The following is a 7605-nucleotide window of genomic DNA, read 5'->3' as shown; positions in this document are numbered from 1 at the left end:
GAACAAATACAAGGTAAAATTTATCACTCATCACCTCATGTTTCACCGCATTCAACATATATCCTCACTTGTAGCTCAATGAAGTCAATGTATGTTCCTACAGCCTGCTCACCATACATTTTCTCGCATCAATCACCAGTTAGGATCCCCTCATTTTTTTTTTACATTCCTGTCTTGTGACTGGGGATCAACATGGACATATATATCTCTCTGATTTTTTTTTATGGCCAACTGTCCTGCAAAAACAAGTCAGACATGTGAACAGCGCCATTGTCACTGGTGTGTCACACTTGACAGACAGTCTTGTAGTTTCTGGCTGTAGAAGGTTGCACCGTTTGGCTACACAAGTTGCTTTCTGACTTTTACTTTTTCCTTCTTGGGGTTTATCCCTTTCTCTTTAGGACCCTGCGGATTTCCTCCCCTTTTTAGCTATTAAAGGGAACCTGTCACCAGATTTGGTGACTATAAGGCTATGTGCCCACGCTGTGGAAAATGCGTGGAATTTGCCGCGGATTTTTCGCTGAAATTCCGCGGATTTTTCAAAAATCTGCAGCACAGCTACTCCCCAGCCATTTCTATAGCATTTGGGAACTGCTGTGCCCACGCTGCGGATTTTTCCGCAGCGGACATAATGCGGATTTCCCTGCGGAAAAATCAGCAGCATGTCAATTATTCCTGCGGATTTCTCCGCAGGGTCCTATATACTTACCTGCCTCACCGGAGTCACTTTCTCCGTCCGGTGTACAGGAGCGCGGTGAATCCAGGAACAGGAAGGAAGAGGTGGGCGGGGCCTGCATGAGCTCCGGTCATGTGACAGCCGGAGCTAGTTCAGGCCCGCCCACCTTCTCCTGCAGACGCTGACAGAGTGACACGGCCGCCGGAAAGCGAGGTGCTGCATGATGGAGGTAAGTATTAACACCCGATCACTGCAGCACTTGTTCTGCATTGAGGATGCAGTGCCGAAGCCATGGTACTGTATCCTCAATGCAGAATGCCCGCACAATATCCGCAGGACATTCCGCAGCATGGAAACAGACAGAAGTTGTGGTGCGGTTTCCTGGGAGCTCCTGCGGAATGTCTTGCGGATATATCCGCAGGACACTGTCCCCGTGGGCACATTGCCTAAGCTGCAGCCACCACCAGTGGGTTCTTATATACAGCATTCTAACATGCTGTATATAAGATCCCAGACCGCTATGCAGAACGTAAAAATCACTTTATAATACTCACCTAACAAGCGGTGTGGTGCAGATTGGTCAGATGGGTGTCTCAGTTTTCAGGGTCTGGCGCTTCCTCATTCGGCCATTTTTGTCCCCCTTCTTAAGCTTGGGTGCATGACACGTCCTACGTCATGCACACTAGCCAGCATTGAGGTCCTGTGCAGGTGCACTTTGATCTGCCCTGAGCAGGGCAGATAAAAGTATTGTAGTGTGCCTGCGCAGGACCTCAATGTCGGCTAGTGTGCATGACGTAGGACGCGTCATGCACCCAGGCTTCAGAAGAAGGAGGACAAAAGATGCCCGAAAGAGAAGGCACCGGACCGGAGAACAGAGACACCCATCCGACCCATGTTAGAATGCTGTATATAAGAGCCCACTGGTGGTGGAGGCTGCTTAAAGTCACCAAATCTGGTGACAGGTTTCCTTTCATCTTCAGCACTTCCCTTTGTGTCTTTACATACCCTCATTCCCCCTTGCTCTGTGCTGGTGATAGGTCTAATACCCTTAACAAATCTGTTATGCAAAATAGAACCAGGCACTCCAAGTAATGAAAACTTTTTTCTTTTTTATTACAAATGCCTGGTTCTATTTTTCATCACGGATTTGGACTCTACCAGAGCACCCGGAAATTAGTCAGAAGTGCCGTGTTGCATTGATTAATACCCTTTTCAAGTCTTCAGAGCCAGCGGTCGGTTTGTATTCATCTGGAGAAACATTGTTGTTCTTGCAGTTCCTCTCCCTGAGTCATCTAGAGATAAGTTATTTGTTTAGTTCATCCTCTTTCTGCTCCCTGTGTGATCTTTAGAGCTTAGTGGGTTTGACTAAAGGTCCAGTCACACTAAGCAACTTACCAGCGATCCCAACAACGATAGGGATCGCTGGTAAGTTGCTAGGAGGTTGCTGGTGAGATGTCACACTGCGACGCTCCAGCGATCCCACCAGCAACCTGCCCTGGCAGGGATCGCTGGAGCGTGGCTACACGAGTTGCTGGTGAGCTCACCAGCAACCAGTGACCAGCCACACGTGCAGAGAGCAGGGAGCAGCGCACACTGAGCACTGGCTCCTTGCTCTCCTAGTTACAGCACACATCGGGTTAATTACTCGATGTGTGCTGCAGCTAAATGTGCACAGAGCAGGGAGCATCGCACAATGCTTAGCGCTGGCTCCCTGCTTTCCTAGCTACAGCACACATCGGGTTAATTAACCCGATGTGTCATGCAGCTACATGTGCACAGAGCAGGAGCCGGCACTGACAGTGAGAGCGGCTGAGGCTGGTAACAAAGGTAAATATCGGGTAACCAAGGACAGGGCTTCTTGGTTACCCGATGTTTACATTGGTTACCAGCCTCCGCAGAAGCCGGCTCCTGCTGCCTGCACATTTAGTTGTTGCTGTTTCGCTGTCACACACAGCGATCTGTGCTTCACAGCGGGACAGCAACAACTAAAAAATGGCCCAGGACATTCAGCAACAACCAACGACCTCACAGCAGGGGCCAGGTTGTTGCTGGATGTCACACACAGCAACATCGCTAGCAACGTCACAAAAGTTGTTCGTTAGCAGCGATGTTGCTAGCGATGTTGCTTAGTGTGACGGGGCCTTAAGTGCTCATACCATCCGTTCCCTACATAGGGCCTATTTCATGGTCAGCCAGGGTCAGGTATTCAGTTCGGCACATAGGTGCAGAATCTATGGTGCTAAGGGAAGCAAGGGATTAGCGGTAGGTTTGGTCAGGGGTCACCATCTCTCCCTTCCCTAAGCACAGGGTTTCCCTTCCCTTTCCTTTCACCGCTTGCTTGGTACTTCCACATACACCCATAGACTATATTGGGTAAATGTTCTATATATGAAAAACAGAACACGTACATGAAAAACAGATATCTGAATGAGGCCTTTATTTGTATGATCATAGTCTTGTGGTACTTTGATATCATTTATGCTAAGCCTAAAACAGTGATTCTCAAACTATTAGACCCATTTCTTGTAAGGACTGTTGTATAGGCACGTTTCACAGAAGTGATCTACTCCACAGTTCTTTTTCTTCTTGCACTATCCTCTGGTTTAGCAATCTAATTTACTTTTTAACCTTGATTTTATTTTTATGGACACAAATTTTAAGAAAACTTAAGAAAATTTGTAATAATTGTGGTCTGAGCTATAGCTATGGTGAAGTCCGGGCATCACAATATTCGGCCAGTGAGGTCCCAGTACAGAAACATTGAGATCATGCTTTAATAGCTTATTGAGTACACCACAATGGAAAGGTCTTAACTTAACAGTTCAGCTTCACTATCCTGATGAAATCACAATGTATAAAATAGTTCAAACCCTTTATTACTTACTTTAGGTCACAGCCCCCAATCTGCTGTCCCCCACCTGCTCGAAGGCCGGAGTTTGGTGTCAGGCGGTAAGTGGCATTGATGTAAGAGGTTAAAGTCGGTCAAGATGGAGATGTAGATGTTATGCAGAAAAATCTATTTGTCGACGTGTAAATCTCACAGATTTTTGTTTTTGCAGTCAGTTACTTCCCGCCAAAGAATATTTTTGGGCAGCTACCACTTGCTGTTTGAGAAAAATAAAGACTTTAGATTCCAGGGAAAATTGCATATAAAGAAAGGTGCGAGATCACGAGTCGGCTAAGGTTATGTCTGGAGAATGTTTTGGCTTTACTTGAAGTAACCCTAATCCAAACAAAAAACCTTCACTGCACCACAAAGTTTTTGGATGTGTCTTCAACAGCTCGCGGGTGTCAGGAAACCCGTCAGCATGGAGTGTGTGAAACATTTAGTGTTCATATTTGACTTTAATAAATGCCAATCCGAGGCCAAATCAAGAAATTGAAGGGAAAAAAGCAGAGAAAACCTGACCAGTTAGTAGAATTTTGAACATATGAAACACATTATGTAGAAAAGTTTTACATTTTTGGTAAATCATTAGTACACTTTGTAGAATTTACCAAATTTTGTAGAACTTTAAAGAGAACCATTTACCAAATTTATCTTCTTGAATTGAAAACATAATGTAATAGTGGCTACAGATTGGATTTTTTTTGTTTATTTCGGCTCTCTGTTGTGAAGATATTAGCAATCAAAGTATTTGTCAAACGTATGTCTGTTGTGCTGCTCAGGCAACTTGTAAATTGCTCTACAGTGACAGGGCTGTCATTTACATCTCATACAGAAGTAACCTGCCTGTTCTGGACTCCTCCTGTGTGAGATTTAATGAGACCATGCTTTGATCTCACTGTAGAGCATGTAAACGTTGAACATACAGTCATATGAAAAAGTTTGGGCACCCCTATTAATGTTAACCTTTCTTCTTTATAACAATTTGGGTTTTTGCAACAGCTATTTCAGTTTCATATATCTAATAACTGATGGACTGAGTAATATTTCTGAATTGAAATGAGGTTTATTGTACTAACAGAAAATGTGAAATCCGCATTTAAACAAAATTTGACCGGTGCAAAAGTATGGGCACCCTTATCAATTTCTTGTTTTGAACACTCCTAACTACTTTTTACTGACTTACTGAAGCACTAAATTGGTTTTGTAACCTCATTGAGCTTTGAACTTCATAGGCAGGTGTATCCAATCATGAGAAAAGGTATTTAAGGTGTCCACTTGCAAGTAGTTCTCCTATTTGAATCTCCTATGAAGAGTGGCATCATGGGCTCCTCAAAACAACTCTCAAATGATCTGAAAACAAAGATTATTCAACATAGTTGTTCAGGGGAAGGATACAAAAAGTTGTCTCAGAGATATAAACTGTCAGTTTCCACTGTGAGGAACATAGTAAGGAAATGGAAGAACACAGGCACAGTTCTTGTTAAGCCCAGAAGTGGCAGGCCAAGAAAAATATCAGAAAGGCAGAGAAGAAGAATGGTGAGAACAGTCAAGGACGATCCACAGACCACCTCCAAAGACCTGCAGCATCATCTTGCTGCAGATGGTGTCAATGTGCATTGGTCAACAATACAGTGCACGTTGCACAAGGAGAAGCTGTATGGGAGAGTGAAGCGAAAGAAGCAGTTTCTGCAAGCATGCCACAAAGAGTCGCCTGAGTTATGGAAAAGCACATGTGGCAAGCCAGTTACATTTTGGAAGAAGGTCCAGTGGACTGATGAAACAAAGATTGAGTTGTTTGGTCATACAAAAAGGCGTTATGCATGGAGGCAAAAAAACACGGCATTCCAAGAAAAGCACTTGCTACCCACAGTAAAATTTGGTGGAGGTTCCATCATGCTTTGGGGCTGTGTGGCCAATGCCGGCACCGGGAATCTTGCTAAAGTTGAGGGTCGCATGGATTCAACTCAGTATCAGCAGATTCTTGACAATAATGTGCAAGAATCAGTGACAAAGTTGAAGTTACACAGGGATGGATATTTCAGCAAGACAATGATCCAAAACACCGCTCCAAATCTACTCAGGCATTCATGCAGAGGAACAATTACAATGTTCTGGAATGGCCATCCCGGTCCCCAGACCTGAATATCATTGAACATCTGTGGGATGATTTGAAGCGGCTGTCCATGCTCGGCGACCATCAAATTTAACTGAACTGGAATTGTTTTGTAAACAGGAATGGTCAAATATACCTTCATCCAGGATCCAGGAACTCATTAAAAGCTACAGGAAGCGACTAGAGGCTGTGATTTTTGCAAAAGGAGGATCTACAAAATATTAATGTCACTTTTATGTTGAGGTGCCCATACTTTTGCACCGGTCAAATTTTGTTTAAATGCAGATTCCACATTTTCTGTTAGTACAATAAACCTCATTTCAATCCAGAAAAATTACTCAGTCCATCAGTTATTAGATATATGAAACTGAAATAGCTGCAGCTAAAACCCAAATTGTTATAAAGAAAAAAGGTTAACATTAATAGGGGTGCCCAAACTTTTTCATATAACTGTATCTGATATAAGTGTGATACTGACACTTTGAGCACTCATCTTCAAACAGCCAGTGATCTGACAATGATAAGATGGGATAAGGGTTGATGGAAGAGTTTGTAACTTGACATAGCTAAACTCTGCTGCACTGCTCCTCCCCCCACACTGATCATGCAGGAGGTTAGATCAGGAGATCAGAGCTGTATCCTTACATCTCACGCACTGAGAAATCTGCTCTAAGCTATGGTGGGGGCATGTTCTTTTTTTCTTTTGAATGTTGCCTCCCGCTTATGATTGGTCAGCAGTCATCATAGAGGGGGAAGTATATGCCCCCCAGTGAAAACTGACTAATAACACCCACTTGGGCTTAAAAAAATGTTAATTCAGCAGGGGCCAAATAATTTATTTGATTGCCAATAACTCTGAAATAGAGAGGATAAATTAAAACAATAAATAAAAATGTTACATTGTATATACAGTTCAACATGAAAAATATGGTGAAAGGTCCACATTTTTTATATATATATATATATATATATATATATATATTAGAAGGTGGCCTGATTCTACACATCGGGTGTTCTAGAATTTACGTATTGTGTAGTTCATGTATGATTTTTGTTATATATATATAGATGTTGTTGTGTGTAGTTACCAAGTGTTTGTGTAGGGCGCTGTACATGTTCTGGGTGTTGTCTGGGTGTGGCGGGGGGCGAGAGCGGTGTTGTATGTGTGTTGCGTGTGTTGCGTTGTTTGTGGAGCGCTGTGTGTCTGTAGCGTTGTGTGTGTGTGTGTTGCGCGGTTTGTGTGGGTGTGGTGTGTTTTGGTCGGAGGTATGTTTTGTGCAATGTGTGTGTTGTGCGGTATGTGCGTATATTTATGTATGCCGCGGTGTTTGTGTGTTGGGTGTTGTGTGTGTGCAGCGTTGTCTGTGTGTGTGGGTGTCTGTGTATGGCGGTGTTTGTGGTTCCCAGTGTGTGTGTGTTGTGTTGTGTGTGTGTGTGTTGGGGGGAGGTGTGCACCCCCCATCGTGCTCCATCCCCATGCTGCGCACCCCCCATCGTGCCCCATCCCCCATGCTGCGCACCCCCCATCGTGCTCCATCCCCCATGCTGCCCACCCCCCATCGTGCTCCATCCCCTATGCTGCGCATTTCCCATCGTGCTCCATCCCCCATGCTGCGCACCCCCCATCGTGCTCCATCCCCCATGCTGCGCACCCCTCATCGTGCTCCATCCCCCATGCTGCGCACTCCCCATCGTGCTCCATCCTCCATGCTGCGCACTCCCCATCGTGCTCCATCCCCCATGCTGCGCACTCCCCATCGTGCTACATCCCCCATGCTGCGCACTCCCCATCGTGCTACATCCCCCATGCTGCGCACCCCCCATCGTGCTCCGTCCGCCATGCTGCGCACTCCCCATCGTGCTACATCCCCCATGCTGCGCACCCCCCATCGTGCTACATCCCCCATCGTGCTACATCCCCCATGC

The sequence above is a fragment of the Anomaloglossus baeobatrachus genome, chromosome 5 (genome assembly GCF_048569485.1).
Source record: "Anomaloglossus baeobatrachus isolate aAnoBae1 chromosome 5, aAnoBae1.hap1, whole genome shotgun sequence".
Classification (NCBI taxonomy): domain Eukaryota; kingdom Metazoa; phylum Chordata; class Amphibia; order Anura; family Aromobatidae; genus Anomaloglossus; species Anomaloglossus baeobatrachus.
This window is presented reverse-complemented; position numbering follows the sequence as displayed.